General features: G+C 40.8%; 1 protein-coding gene across 6 annotated transcripts in view; it reads left to right on the top strand.

Annotated features, from left to right (window-relative positions):
* Graf (GTPase regulator associated with FAK) overlaps nt 1–16,124 on the top strand; it is a 340,642-nt gene that overhangs the window by 210,936 nt on the left and 113,582 nt on the right. The window contains exon 1 of one of the 6 annotated variants that reach the window (XM_067781468.1): nt 9,728–10,834. The exons of the other annotated variants lie outside the window; for them this stretch is intronic. The gene's annotated coding sequence lies outside the window, so the exon portion shown is untranslated. Of the gene's footprint in view, nt 1–9,727; nt 10,835–16,124 lie in introns of those variants that run through there. 6 annotated transcript variants of the gene reach the window in all.

Below are 16,124 nucleotides of genomic sequence, written 5' to 3'. Positions count from 1 at the left end.
TTCAAAAAAAAAAATTTAAAATGGTCGTGGCACCGCCCACTTGTGATAAAATCAATTTTACAAATATTATTAATCATAAATCAAAAATCGTTAAACCTATCGGAACAAAATTCGAGAGGTTGCCTTTACTATAGGGAATGATTTGAAGAAAAATTTACGAAATCGGTTAAGGACCACGCCCACTTTTATATAAAAGATTTTTAAAAGCTTGTGGACGAATAAGATAAGCTATATCTTAGCAAAAAATAATTTTGATTCAATGATATTTCACTTATCAAGTTTTATTGTAAGAGGAAATGGGGCGAAATTTTTTTAAACGGGCGGTGCCACGTGTTATGTGGAAAAGTAATTTATCTGAAATGAAATGTACAATTAAAGTTCACGCTGAGTATATAATGTTCGGTTACACCTGAACTTAGACACCTTTACTTGTTCTCTTTATTTTTGTCCTATTCCTTATTCCTACTCCGACACCCACTCCTACTCCCACAAGCACTCCAATTTGCACTGCACTTCCACTCCTAGTCCCACTCCCACTCCCCGAACCTCTCTCACCCCACTTTCTTCTTATATGAAATCTCTAAGTAAAAATTAACTTCTGCTGACCGCTCCATTTCAGTATCTTTGTTTTTATAAACCACTCCTGTCCGATATTATCACTCTCTACGATGTACCTACTTTTTCAGTAGGCAGAGACATTTGTAGCTTTTGCAAACAAAAAATTGTGTATCTTCTTGCCTCCTCCCTCTCCGTCCACGTTTTAGTCATGTCCCTCCTTCGTGTGCTCCCTTTTTCACTTTCTCGATTTTTCTCTTATGCTCCCACCTTCTTTGCTATCACTCAACCTTTCTATATTTTATTATTAATATATTTTATTATTCTTTCCTCCTCCTCGCTCTATTATTCTTTCTCTCACCCTCCTCTTTCTTTCCATGTCCAATTTCCACACCGATCTCTTATTTTCCTGTTTCTGTTTCCAGCGTATGGCTTTTTGTACCTCTCCCCCCTCTTTTTCTTAACCACAACCCTCTTGTTAAATGCCTCATTAACACATCCTATTTGATACCCATAAAATCAAAACACATTCTAGATTAACTGGTCTATATTTATTTTTATTTATAAGACTCGGTGGTAACAATTTTTCGAGACGGTTACTTTTTTCGATCTGATTACTTTTCGAACCGATAACGCTTTTTCTAACTCGTAACACTCTTTCGAACTGGTTACAATTCTTCTAAGCGGTTCCTTTTTTCGATCAACATACTTTCTCTAAACTGGGTACTTTGCTGTGGAACCGATTATTTTTTGTTTTTTTTTTTTTTAGAACCTGTTCGTTTTTGTAACAGGTTTCTCTTTTGTTAATCGGCCAACACTTTGGAACCGTTTTCTTTTTGGATCCGGTTACTTTTTCGAACCAGTATCCAGTAAACATTTATGCTTGAGCTAGCACTCAAATAATAAGTTACTTAAAATGTATCAAAGTTTGGAGAAGAAATGGAGAAAGATTCTAAATATCAATTTGAGAACAAGAAGTTCGGAGAATATTAAGAGATTGATGTTGGATATTAACTTGAGAACAATGATTTTCTCAAAGGTTGGAAAATTTTGTTTTCATGTTTAATGGGTAACACTTTTTGGAACCGGCTCCTTTTGTCGATACGATTTTCTTTTTTTGAATTGGTAACACTTTTGATATATTTTTCCATACGGTTACTTTTACGAACTGGTAAAATTTTTTGGAACCGTTTCCTTTTTTCGATCTGTTTATACCTCTTCGAACCGGTAACACTTTTTCTAACTGGTAACACTCTTTCTTTTGACGTTTAATGGGTAAAACTTTTTGGAGCCGTTTCCTTTTGTCGAACTGTTAATTTTTTCGAAATGGTACCTTTTTTTCGAACGGCTTATTGCTTTCGCTTTTGTTAATATTTTGGAACCGGTTTCTCATTCGGAATCGCTCACAGTCAGGCCCCGAAAGCAAAAGAATCTTAACGTATACCGATGAAGTTCTAAAAATAATGCAGAAAACAACTGGAAATAAATTTATTACTTCTGAACCTGGTATATTCTTTCCAGATAATCTGTATAGGTGCCTATACTTAACTGAAAAAAATCTAATGATCGATTAATAGAGAGCAGGATGTGGTTTAAAGACGTAAAGATGGGAGGGAATAAATGTATTTCAATTATCCTTTTATTTATCACTTAAAGAATAGATTTGATCCCAAGGCATACGGGAATAGAGTGGAATTAAAAAGCAGATGAACTAGCTAGAAAAGGCGCATCCCTCGAAGGCCGTTACGTAGACATCCCAATTAGATTGGGCGAGATGAAAAGAAGGCGAAAGTTTCAAATGATTGAGCCAGCCACAAACTTACAACCTTGGTCTAACAAAGTTACTGTTATCATTGAAAAGACGGAACTGTATGCTCAGATGTGTATTCTGGCTCGACACTGCCTTATGGCGTCACATACTTTTGAAATAGGCCTAATCAGTGATAGCAGATGTAGGAAGTGTAGGTTGGAGGTGGAAGCGAACGAGCACGTTTTGTGCTCGTGTCCTTAGCTCGCCACGTTAGCACTCCAGCTATTAAAAGCAGCAAGTGACAAAGGTGCTAGAAAGCTTCTAGTATTTGCCAAGAGGAAGGAGTTATTTCATAACATAGATGCTGGTTATTGATAGGGGTTTTCAGTTTGTTCGTTCAAAAGACATCTTGTAACACTCTTGGACTCATTCAGTCTATGTGAGGTCTTCATGAACGGGTCCGTTCAACGTGCAACGTTTACTTTGTTATTTATATATTATAAAGCGCTTCATCTTCTATTCGCTTACTTTTCTATTTTTTCATCTACTTTTCCAACTATCAATTCATTACATTTGACATTTATGTAACAACATTAATTTCCGCCATTTATTGCAAATTACAAATGATGTCTCATTTTTCATTTCGATAGTATTGACATTTATCTTTTGCAAACACAAAGTAAGCCGCGCATTCTGGTGACAATGTGGCATGCAACACACCCTACCATAAGGCATCCAGGCCTCTTAGGTGCCAGCGCTACTTGTTCCTATCCTCCTATTCCCCTAGTTGTTGGCACATTTAAGTAGATTTAAAGTAGCAAAGGCGGCACGGCACATCTTTGCTTTGTGGAGCTCAAATGCATTTAAACAATGAGAAATGCGTTAGCGATTGTGGGACGATGCTGGAAGTTAGTTCGGTTGGCGGGTGTTAGGGCGGTTTTGGGCGTCGTTGGCGTATGATGCCACTGTTGCTTGGATAATTAGAGACTTTTAACATTGCGTTCTAATTGATTGAACGCCTGCTGGGCTGCTGTTGTCTTGCACAGTACGGCGCGACTCGACCAAATGACGGACGGCGCTATTTGCTCAACTGTGTTAAACTTACGGCCTTTTTTTAATGACTTCAATATATTCCTATTTATATACTACTTAGCTGAGTAGCTCATTGCGTTTATGCAAATTAACACTTTTTTCTTTTTTTATCTTTATTTTCAGGTAATAATTCTCATACTTGATGGTCGTCAAATGTATTTTGTGTATACGAGGTGTGACATGACATTGTGGTTGGAAATTCCACACAACAAACTTTTTGCTCGTTGAACTGTGCAACTGCCACAAGATATATACATATTGATATGATGATGATGTTAGGATGGGTTCCAGCAATAGCGGGCGTGGAGAAACTGCAGGCGTAGAAATGTTTCTCCGTCGCCTATCGGTCGGTTGTTTTGGTATTTACCTTGAGTAGGGCTTGTTCGCTTGCTCGCCTGGAATGTTCACGAAGGCGAAAGTGTTAATAGATTTCTTAGCTTTTTATGTATACATTTAATTAAGTTTTATTTGCTGTTTGTTCTCTGTTTTTGCGTTGCGCTTCCGCAGCAATTTAGTTGATTATATTGATGGCCGGTCGATTTGTAAGATATTTGCCCGGCTTGTGGCAGAGTTGTGTAAGACAATACTTGTGAGGAATTTAGTTGTCCAGGTCTGGAATGAATGTCAGTGAAATATGAACCAACTTAATTGTGGAGTCGAGATCAAAGGAAGACTTCCCCCGAAAAGATCCCAAGGTAGGACTAGGAAGGCTCAGTCGCATACGTCGCAAGGACTTTCATTGTCCCAACCTATACATATACCACGTATACTAAGGCTGCAATAATATGTATCAAGCATAAGCGGAGGCTTCAATGACCCCGCAGAGACTGAAACATATGAAAAGAGGCGTGGAATGAATAAAGCGAACATTTCCACAATCACTGCAAATTCTGATAATAAAATGTTTAAAGCTCAATACCACTTAAAGAGAGGGCAGACATCGATCCTAAATGGTGTTTTGACAAGTTCATCCCGAGATGGTCGCGCTGGTGCCTTAATGGTGCTAGTTTCCGGAACGTCTCTGAACAGTATCCGGCAGAGGACCATCAACTTCGAACACTCCATAAAACCTGCGGGAAATGTCATTATCCCTACAAGAAGAAGAAGAAAAAAGGTGTTTTAACAAAAGTTCTACTTTTCATTCCAAAAATTTCGATTTTCCCAATGTATCTATGCTGTGGACTTTAAGAGCGAGTAGCTTTTTATTATATGTGCAGATATTAAAAGGCTGTTGAAGTGTTCGAGGGAAAAAATGCCCGAAAAATGTATGGTCCCTGTCCCTATTGCCGACGGCGAGTATCAAAGGTGGTATAACTATGAGCTGTATGAACCTTACCCAGATATGAAGATAACGCAGCGTATAAAAACCCAAAGGCTTCGCTGGCTGGGCCATATTATGTGAATGGATGAAGACGCTCCGGCCAAAAGAGCTATTTTAGTAGAAACAGAGGAACGCGAAGACCTCCACTGAGTTGGGAGAGGCAAGTGAAGGAAGATTTGACTTGACGCCGCGGTTAGCTTTAGGGAATTCGGTTTCCGTACAACCATTCCGTTGACTTAAAATACATGAAAAGCAAGGTAGGGTGGGCATTCTTCCGCTCTGAGAGATTCGAAGATATGTTTTATAATGAATTTCGTGAATTTGTAAGACGCAGAAATGAAAAGTAAGAAGCTTGGATAAAAGGCTCCCTCGGATGCATAAGAGAGCAAGTTATTAGCGGAATCCAAAAGCCTCTACTGGGATTCACATTCAGTGCGGAAGTGCCTTGTAGGGCCGAAAGATCAGCCAGAAAAAACAATTGATTAAATCTTTATTTTTAGTAGTACATATCAGCTCGACCTACCTGCCTCCGCATACACTATGACATTCTATTTTTTGATTACTTCGCCACGGCTTCTGACAAGGACTTTATCCACTACGCCTTGTACAAGGTTGAGCAAAATGTTTGGCAATCTTTGTGGCCATGTTTATGGTCTATATGACTAATCAACCTTATCAGATTTCTCCATCACTCCTCCACTGATGCTATTGTCATCAGTTCTATACTATAGACGATGACACCCTTTCCAACAGAAATAGGACAGCGATTGTACATGAGTAGCTGCCAACGTTACTCCCGAAGAGCCTACCCCAAATAAGTAGAAACTGCATGGGCTTGTACCTGGTACCAGTTTTAAAGTATTGAGTCGGACTTTCGCAGCAGAAGCTACTTCCGTTTGAGTATCCACCCTCTTCGTATCGGCGGGATAGGGGGTGAGGTGGGGATAGAACCCATGGCACATTCGCGAACACACTGTAAAGCGTACCTATTAAGAAGGGAGCCCCACTTGTACTTACCCTTCTCTCTCCAAAAATTATTCACCTGATGACCGAGTACTCCGAACGTTCACATAACACATGCAGCCAGTACTCACGCAACACTCGCATACACAACCCCCATCTCGCCAAAGTTCCTGCCCTGTAAGAATGCAATGCGAGGCTCATAGCATAGTAGCGGAAAGGTTCTTCAGATCAATTCTGAAGTCCGGATTTTCTGCCACAAAAAAACTTCCCTGCTCTTGGGACTATTGATGACCTCTCCACATTAGGTTAAGTTGACTGGCCGATCCATGAGGACCTCACATAGACAGAATTAGTCCGTAGTGTTACCAGAAGTTTGTTTTAACGACCAAACTGAAAAATCATATCAAAAAGCAGGACCTATGTTATAAAATACCTCCGTCCTCTTGGCAAATACTAGAAGCTTCCGAGGACTTAAGCCACTTGCTGCTTCTACATCGACAGCTGTATCACTCCTAGTAGCTGGAGTCTTAGCCTGGCAAGCGCAGGGCACTGGCACAGAACGTGCTCAATCGTTTCCATCTCCAGCCCGCATTTCCTACATCTGCTATCACTGACTAAGCCTAATTTAAAGGCGTGTGGCGCCAGAAGGCAGTGTCCAGTCAGAATACCCGTCATGAGTCTACAGTTCTCTCTTTTTAATGATAGAAGCAACTTTGTTAGTCTAAGGTTGTAAGACCTACACATAATCTTCGACACTTTACAGCCCCGCGCTTGAACCCACGCCTCTCCTGCTTGGTGCACCTCTCGCCTTCGCTTAATCTCGCCCAGTCAAATTGGAACGTCTACGGAGCAAGCTTCAAGGGATGCGCCCTTTTTAGTTAGTTCATCCGCTTTCATTCCCATCTATTCCTATATGCTCTGGGACCCAATATAGATGTATACTTCTCCCTGTCCCGATCCTCTCCAGGGACTGCTTACACTCTAACACGCATTTAGATGCTGTGCTATGCGAGATTATTGCCTTAATTGCTGCTTGACTGTCAATATAAAAGTTAACACGGTTGTAGCTTAAGTTATTCTCTTCCAGGGTTTCTACTGCTTTGGTTACGGCTACTATTTCCGCTTAGAAAACGCTGCAGTAATACGGCAGTCCGGAGGATCTATTTATTTCCCGATCAGCACAGTATACCGCAGACCCTACTTCCACTACTTTGGAACCATCTGTGTACACATGTATCGCCTCGTCCGCCATTTGAGCACCCTTGCGCCAACCGTCCACCTCTATTGTGGCCTTAAGATCGCCCTCGAAGCGCAGACGACCTCTCTAACCAAACATATTCTCCACATCATCGCAGACGCCCCACTAATCCTCCAGCAACGGAATACTTACCCTCCTTAACCTGAAGCAAACAGCACTCAGTGAGTGGACAGTGGGTATCAGCACTTAACGAAGTGGACCCACGAACTCCTCTACACTGAGAACGCTCCAATTATGAACCACAAGGTTAGGTTGAAATAGTGCATCAAACTTCAGAATCCTCTCTGACTGCGAATGTGGCTTTTGGCCACAGGGAGCTGACTCCTATACACGCTCAAACGGATTATCTTCCTGAGATCATGCGCTGAACGTTCGCATTTCATTCATGAACGTTCGCACCCAACCGGAACCCATGACACCATCCCACCTACCTCAAGGACGGCCGAGGCTCAGGAAACTCTCTCATGGTTTCCATATAAACCGCAGTGACTACAGATGCCAGCCACGGCGATTTTACCCCTGAGATGGCTTCGCCTTCCCTCATAACACTAGAAAGCTGAGACCTTCGCACTTTCTTGTCTGGCTTGAACTGGCTGTGATTACTCTTTGAACCTCAATACAGTTTGAATGAATTGCTTTTGTGGGTCAACAATGCATTGCAGATTCTGGCCGCGGAACATTGAGGTCAAAGCTCCAAGACCGGAGAAAATGAGTTAATTGCTCAAGATTAATACCAAACTGAATGTCAAAGCCACAGATAGAAAGAAATGAAAGTCAATTACACATAAAACTATTTCGTTTCGGTGCGAAAAAAATCATGAGGAAAATAAAGAAAACATAAATAAATGTAATAAAAATAAACAAATCCAAAAAGCGGAAGAAAAACAAAAACAATGTAAGCAAGTTTTCGCCCGCAATAATGGACATAAAAAAAATCCACGCGATGCTGGCACTGAACACTGCCGGCTGCCAGCAATCAGCGCTTCGTCCACCAGCCGGTAGTCTCAACAAAAGTCGCGCCAACGACAATGACAGTAGCATTTGTTGCTGCGCCTACACCAAAATGCATACGACAACGTTATGAAACGGATCACGACGCTCGGGTTGCAGTTGCCGTCCCCACATTGTGTTGGCGTAGCGGCTGCAGCAGTTTGACCATTTCCCGCCATTTGAAATCAACGTCAGCCGACTTTTGCGGATTTGTTTGGTGTGGGTTGTAAGTTGTTTGTTTTTGGTTGGAGCAACTTTTTACTAAAAAAACAATTCATATTTAAAAAGTTGTTTGAACTTTAAATGGTAATAACACGATTCGTCATTCACAGGTGTAGCGGTGTATGTCATCACTGGTTTTGCTGGTGCAAAGTTGTCGTGCATCAATACGGAGACCCATTTCATTCATGAAAAAGCTCAATGACTGCAACTCAATGGAAATTTTCACTAGCATTTAGTTTACTTAAAATGTGCATCATGAAAGTCATAGAGTTGTTGTTGGAGTTATGTTTACAACTTAGTTGTTGTCGACTGCAAATGTATGAATGCGGACAGAGGTAGAGCATAGGCGACAACTTTAAAGAAAGGCTATGTAATAACGAGTTCATAAGTAATGAGGTATTAAAAACAAATAACAAAAGAAACAAGGAAGCAGCTTGGTCTCGGATTCTGGGAAATTGTAATTAAAGTGGAAACCTTTTTAAGGGCAGTCCGAGTTGTGGAGTACTATCACCCAGGCAACATAGCTTTGATCATAGAAAATGCATTTTGGAAGCAAGCCAAGATGTTTTCACTAGCGTAGAATCAGCACAGCCAGGTTATACCATATCTTACCGAGTTGTCTTCCCTGCATCTTCAGACCTAAAAAACGGTTTCAACAGCGCTAACTACAGAGCGTCATCAGAAACTATCTTAGTGATCGGGTTCTTATACACCAAACTTTAGTTAAACCGCGTAGCATGAAAGTCACATCCGGAGCAGTACACGGATCAAATTTCGTCATTGCAGCCCGAAACAAGAAAAAAGCGCGCAGAGAGTTCATCCAGGTCGTGATACGCACAAGTTAGATAGTTGCTAGACTCGCGTGGAATCCAGCCGGCTGCAGAAAAAAATAATAAAATTAAATAAAACCGCTAAAAGTTGGCTTTGAAACCTTCTCTGAAAATATAACCTCAAAGAAGGTAATTAACTATTTCAACGTGGGGTTAGACTTTCAACTAATATACTGGACGCGAACTCAACATGAGGCTCAGAAGGAATTTAAACAGCATTTTGCTGGAGAGCCTATAGAAAGCAAGAAGCATCTTTGCAAGGTCCTAACATCTGTACAGTGTACAGAAGTGCTAGGAGTAGCCTTTGCTAATCGCACTATATCAGGGCCAGCCTTACAACGAACCCCATCGAAAAAGGCGCATGTAGACGTTAGCCAAGGAAGAAAGAAAAAAGCTGTGGCAAGAGCGCTGTGAAAATGAACAGCGAATCAAATGGAATGTGATATTGTTGTTGTTGTTGTAGCCGTGCTTCGCACCATCCATTAAGTGTATTCCTTCACAAATTGTCATCTATATCGTCTAGCGGAAAACTAGCTGTCTCAACAAGGTGGACCAGAGAGAAAGGGGTGTTAGAGCGTTAGTTCCACATAGCAATTAAAAAGATACAAGCGACATACATTGGGTATGTCGAGGTTGATTCTCTGAGTTGAGCTAGAGTGACGCGCGTCTTCCTGCTTTCCTGAACTGTGAGTTTAGGGTATTTGTCTCGGGTAATCCCTGGTCCGACGACTTTTTAAAATTTGTTCAGGAGGGCCTTGTAGTTCTTACGGAGATGATCTCTTAAGTGCCTGGCAGGCGGGCCTCTTCAAACAGATGTCTGTTAGGATGGCCAGGTTTCTGGATATTCAGCAGTGGAGGAGGGTGCTCAGTATCTGTAAATGTCGAACACCAAGTAGAAGAGGTTTAGCTAGCTTTTGGTCAACCATTTCGCAACGATCTGATGGAGGGAACGAACCTTGAAATAAAAGCTATAGCAACCTTTTCTGAATTGTATAAGGGGACAAAACAGAATATGAATTCCAGACTGTGTAAGACTTCTTCTCTTTGGAGACCAGCATTAACGGCGAAAGCAATGCCCACTTAGAAACCAAACGGAGAATCATGCTTGTCAACATTTCGTACTTTGGACTGAACAGGATATATGCAATACTTAAGTCCTCTCTCGCAGGCCAAACATTTATATAAGACTCTCATTAAACCTTCCTTCATATATGGCTCGGTAACATGGGTGTCGAGGAAGATTTATAGATCTGTCGATGATGCGAATATAAGCTTTACGTCGGTAGTGAAATGCATAAAACCCAAAAGTTGAAACGCTTATGGCTCAAGTGTCGGACTGGACACTATTTTTACTCGGCCCTTTCTATGTGACCTAACAGAAGCTGGACTCCATAGAAGGGGAGTGAAAGAAACCCCATATTATGTGATATTAACTGCACTGTGTTGTCAGTACCTGAGCAGTCCGACATCCGTACGCGAAGTAATTCTACTCTATTCTAAGCAATCTTTAGATACGTAAGCCTCTAAAATATTGTGGCGAATGATTATGACATCACTATGCTGTTAGTAAATAATCACAACAACAAAAACAGCAAGCAGCCACACTTATGTACAAGGCAACGAAGAATATTCCACACACATAACCAGCAGCTCGAAGTGAAGCTATATCTCACATACACACATGTAGTCATCAGCTAAGAGCAGAAGCTGTTACTCACACATAAACACGCATATACCTAAATAACCAAGTATGCGATACAACTTTTGCATGTTCGTGAAAAGTCTCGACCCTGGGAGAAATATGAGAACGAGGCAACAGAGAGTATAAAAGCAGTGGAAGCTGAGGAATAACTGTAAGTATAATTGTACTACTCCCAAAGCAGTCTAAATATAGACCATTTTGCAATACTGAATATTCGAGTTATTTATTATATAAAGTTCAGCGATTCGAACGTTAGCAGAAGGTGCATAATTATCATAAATCCCCAGAATTAGTTACAATATGTTCCAAGCTGGCACACCCTAACAGTTGAAAGGTCTCCGTTTGTGTGTTTTCGCCAGGTAGTAATGTATCTCACTTTTTTGTTTTTACCCCATCTGAGGACAGACAAGCTGCATCAGTCTTATTTATGATATATTAATTAAACTAATTAAGGAAAATGTGCGTAAACATTGATATTCTGTAAACAAAACAGCTTTGTCCACTGCTCTTGTTGCGCGTGGGACTCTAACAACTGCATGACATCTAAACTCGAAAAACAGTTGTGGTAACAAATAAACAGATGGAATAATAAATTAGATGTCAGACGAGCAAAGCAAAGCCTCATAGCTGACTGACTGAGTGTGCAGCATATGAACTGACTGACTGACTGACGGCAAAGACCGTATAGTCACGGCATACGGAACTAAAACCAGTCTATAAGCCGGAGTCATTGGTGCCGTATGTCGTATCGCTGTATCCGTATCCCTAACGTAATCAGCTGTTTATCGTTACGACGGTAAACCAAAACCCAATTGGTTGGCTACGATACGGTTACGACCTTAGCGGCACCAATAATCGATTGCATTGATTCTCATAAGGTTGGTCGAATCAGCTGTTAAAAGGTTACCGATACGGTTACTGATAAAGCACCAATGTCTCCAGCTATAGTCTTTGTGCGTTTGCTACAAAAACAACTCACTACTTTTGGACAGCCTTTTAGTCGTATTTTTATAAAACTTATGAGCGCTTACAAGAGTTTGGTGCTTTCTTTGGGCGTGCATGACAAACTGGCACATACTTCAATGCTGCTGCGCTCGCGGATGGACAGAGAGAGTAGTGTAGCTAGAGGAACGCTTGCTGATGGAAGCACCAAAATGAGTCACTAAATGCATGAATCAATAGATGAGAGAATATTGTTGGCTTCGTTGACTACCTGGTTATACAAGCGTCTGATGAATGAATGCCGGGTTCGCTCGTTAAAAAGTATTAGCGTAGGCTGGCTTCAATCTGGATTCTTACAATGAATGACCTATTAAGCTTGCAGCTTATTTGGTGGCTCATGTACATGCGTAGATGATGTGAAGTTAGAAGAGGTTTGTTGTAAACAAAACTTGGCTCAAAACTCTAAACTCTGCTGACTGCTGACGGGTTGACTAAACTGACAGCGCTGAAGTAACTAGCTGTATGTTAGACAATTTTTCTGTCTGCCTGGCGAGTCTGTCTTTTTCTGAGTGAGCGCGCCTCACTCATTTGCAACTGTGACACGAATGACAGCAAAAATGATGAACTGCAGCGCAAAGACTCATCTCCACATTGTGCTTTGCCGTTGCAGCAGAGTTTGTGTCTTTATGTATGAAGCCAAGAGCTCGATTTGACGTACGGTAAATGGCATGACGACATGGTAATTGGTTATTAGGTCATTCCGGAGGTAGTCTGACAGATGAATACATACATGCATACACATAATAAATATGTATGGGTGTACGATGATGGCGAATGTGGAGCAGAACTTTAGTGGGCGTTTGCATGCGCAATTTAGTTCTTTCACTTATTTTTTTCTATTTTTTTCTCCACTCATTACTTTTATTACGCTTTGTAAATATAGAATGTTGCTAAGTGTCACATGACAATTTTGAATTAAATGTTTGTTTGGATGGAAATTTTTTAGAGCGCGTGGGGAATAAAATAAAATAGGATGGAAAAATTTAAACTAACCAGAAAATGCAAAACTGAATAAATATAGCTGTAACTTGCGGAGGATCCCATGCTGAAACGGCAAGACGTTGTTATAACTGCAAATGCTCCTGAGCCTTTGGAAGTCCTGCTCTTAAATAGAGAACAGCCAATCGTCTCAGGGAAGGAACACCATAACTTCCTAAAAAACGAGGATGTGTCATGAACGGACTCAGCGGAGGACTCCCTAGACATACTCATCAATTCAGTCGTCAGCAGCAATAATCGCCCAAGTTCCATGTAAAACGATAGGACATAGGCGATTATTGCGTGTGACCACAGAATTGATGCCCGGTTGCGATCTCCTCGCACCCGAAGATGGCAGAGAAAGAGAACTTCCCGGAGGGACGCAAATTGTCGGCTATGCAGTGACCAAAAAGCCTGATGTGCTCCAAGCAAAAGAAAGGCCGACGAATATGGGGTTGACATGGCTAGCAACAACACAGAAGTGGTTTTTGTTTTTGTGAGCTCAAACCAGACAGTAGATAAGTTAGACCTAGCCAGAGGAGAATATCAAATAAATCCAAAGCTTTACTTGGCGGCCACCGTGGTGTGATGGTAGCGTGCTCCGCCTATCACTCCGTATGCTCTGGGTTCAACTCCCGGGCAAAGCAACATCAAAATTTTAGAAATAAGATTTTTCAATTAGAAGAAAATTTTTCTAAGCGGGGTCGCCCCTCGGCAGTGTCTGGCAAGCGCTCCGATTGTATTTCTGCCATGAAAAGCTCTCAGTGAAAACTCATCTGCCTTGCAGATGCCGTTCGGAGTCGGCATAAAACATGTAGGTCCCGTCCGGCCAATTTGTAGGGAAAAATCAAGAGGAGCACGACGCAAATTGGAAGAGAAGCTCGGCCTTAGATCTCTTCGGAGGTTATCGCGCCTTACATTTATTTATTTATTTTTATTTTACTTGAAATATTTAGGAGTAAACACTGACTCAAAACTAACATTTAAGGAGCGCTTCAGCGCTGTGGGAGAGAAAGTTTGTAATGTTAGTGGAGCCCTAATGCGAATAATGCTCAACATCGGCGGACCAGGCGAAGCTGGCCGGCAGCTATTGTCCAACAAGCTCGATAATATTATATGCAGAACCAGTGTGCCATGGATCTAAAATAACAAGAAAGGTGGGAATAATCGGGGAAAAAGCGCAGGACCTTCATGCCAGCTCGGAATATAACTGTGACGAGGAGGGTTTTGCTTAAAATGCCTCATGCACCCTGTGAACACCCCCCCCCCCCCCCCCCCCCCCCCCCTCTTAACTCTTGAAACATTAAGAAAGCTTGTATTTGGGAACATATTAAGACTGAGCACAGTAAGGTCTTTATTAAGGTTTAATAGAACTAACGTTATATATATATTTTCTACGGGATGGCGGCTGTGGTATCCGAAAATCGTAGTACATGACGTGACCCCCATCAAAACGGCTTTCTGGCTAATGTCACAATCGCCTCCGTCCCGTTAAAAACGTATAAACGTAGAGGTAAAGGTAGAGGTATAGTTACAGGTAGAGGTAGTGGTAGGAGTAGATAGATAGAGGTCTTGGTGGATGTGGACGCAGAGGTGAAGGTAGAGGTAAAGATAGAGGTAGCGGTAGTGTTAAAGATAAGCTTAGAGGTGGAGGTGAAAGTAGAGATAGAGGTAGAAGTTAAGAGGCGGAAAGAGAGCAGACCAATGACAATGGAAAGAATAGTAATATGTAGATGCAAGAGTTTAGTGCAAGCTCAACGCCCTTTTCGAGTTACTATCAACCTCGCAAAGTCAACACAATTTCGCTGACAACAGATCAATTGCCTGTTTACCAAAATAAGCGAGTTAAAAAAAGCCATGATTTAAATTAAAAATTAAAAACACAAAAACGCCCACTTGATTACAGTGTACGAAAATGGAGAGAGAAGATCAAAAATGAGTTTAAACAAAAAACAACTAACAGACATAAATCCCAAAAAGTTGAAGCATCATTCATTAAATCACCATTTTAATCTATTCCAATAACCCACTTTTATGTAATTTTTAACTGTCAAATTTTTGACAAATAAAAGCAAAAGATCAGACCGTAAGAGCAGCTAGCAATATTTTTTTTTTTTTTTCAATATTATTAATTTGCAAATTGTTATGGGCAGTAGGAGTGACAAATGACAGTAGCAGCTCTCTTTCAGCGGCTGACGTTATCATTTCTATTTGCTAATTGTCATTAAATATTTAGATTTTGGCACGAATTCCGAAAACAGAATTGATTTTGGCTTCCCATTACATTTAGCGCTTCTTCTTTTCATCGACTATCCATTTGTGTTGTTGGTGGTTTTGTGTAAGTAGTATGTGCTCAAATTACATTGAACTCAGGCTTGATTATCGGTTGATGTGATGGATCGTCGCATGACCCAATTGATTTCAATACGAGTAAACACACGAAAAATCAACAAAATATTTAACTTTGTTCCAAATTGTATTGAATGGGCTTACCGTGGGCTTCAGTAGCAATTTGGTGGCGCATTAAGAACTTAAGTTTTTTGTTTATTTTATTTACCGAAATATTACGTTACAAGTGTATTTTGGCTTTCGTAGTGGACTTCAAGCGCTTAGGTAGTATTTACCAACAAAGGGCTCTCGTTCAACAAGAGATTGGTCATGGAAGCTTACTGCAGCTATTTATATATAATTCATCTCCCGTCCTTTACAATTTACTTTGCCTGTCACGCAGCGATCAAAGCTAAAGAAAGAACTAGCCCCTCAGTGCACCACAATGCTGATGCTGGTACCTGTTCACAGTGCTGTACCTGGGAACTGTGTTGTTGATAAACCAGCGAGGATGAGCACGGTCGAAAATTTTGGTTTAAATCTTAAACTTTTTGGTCTACATATATGACTAAACTCTTCTTGGTTATGCAGACCTTGCAAAATTTAAAACGAAACGAGCTCATATGACTATTTTTGAATTGAAACATTTTGGTTTAAATTTTAGTACAGACAATTTCCATATTTCAAAAGCCTAAACTTAAATTTAAACCCAAATATATTGTGGCGAATGTTGACATCACTATGCTGTTAGTAAATAATCACAACAACGAAAACAGCAAGCAGCGACACTTATGTACAAGGCAACGAAGAAGATTCCACACACATAACCAGTAGCCCGAAGTGAAGAGATATCTCACATACGCATATGTAGTCGTCAGCTAATATCAGAAGTTGATACTCACACATACACACGCATATGGCTAGTAAAAAAGCATAAACTACAAATATACATGTACATAGCTGGTAACCAAGCATGAGATACAACTGTTCGCGAAATAACTAGACCTTAGAAGAAATGGGTGAACGAGAAAACCGACAATATAAAAGCAGCGCAAGCTGAGGAATCAGTTATCAGTTTGAACTTAAACACGCTATTAGTTGTGAAGTGAAGTGATCAGGTGAAGTATAATTAT

Source organism: Eurosta solidaginis, chromosome 4, assembly GCF_040869045.1.
Source record: "Eurosta solidaginis isolate ZX-2024a chromosome 4, ASM4086904v1, whole genome shotgun sequence".
Classification (NCBI taxonomy): Eukaryota; Metazoa; Arthropoda; class Insecta; order Diptera; family Tephritidae; genus Eurosta; species Eurosta solidaginis.
The sequence above is the reverse complement of the archived record's forward strand: the minus strand, read 5'-3'. Positions and strand labels throughout refer to the sequence as shown.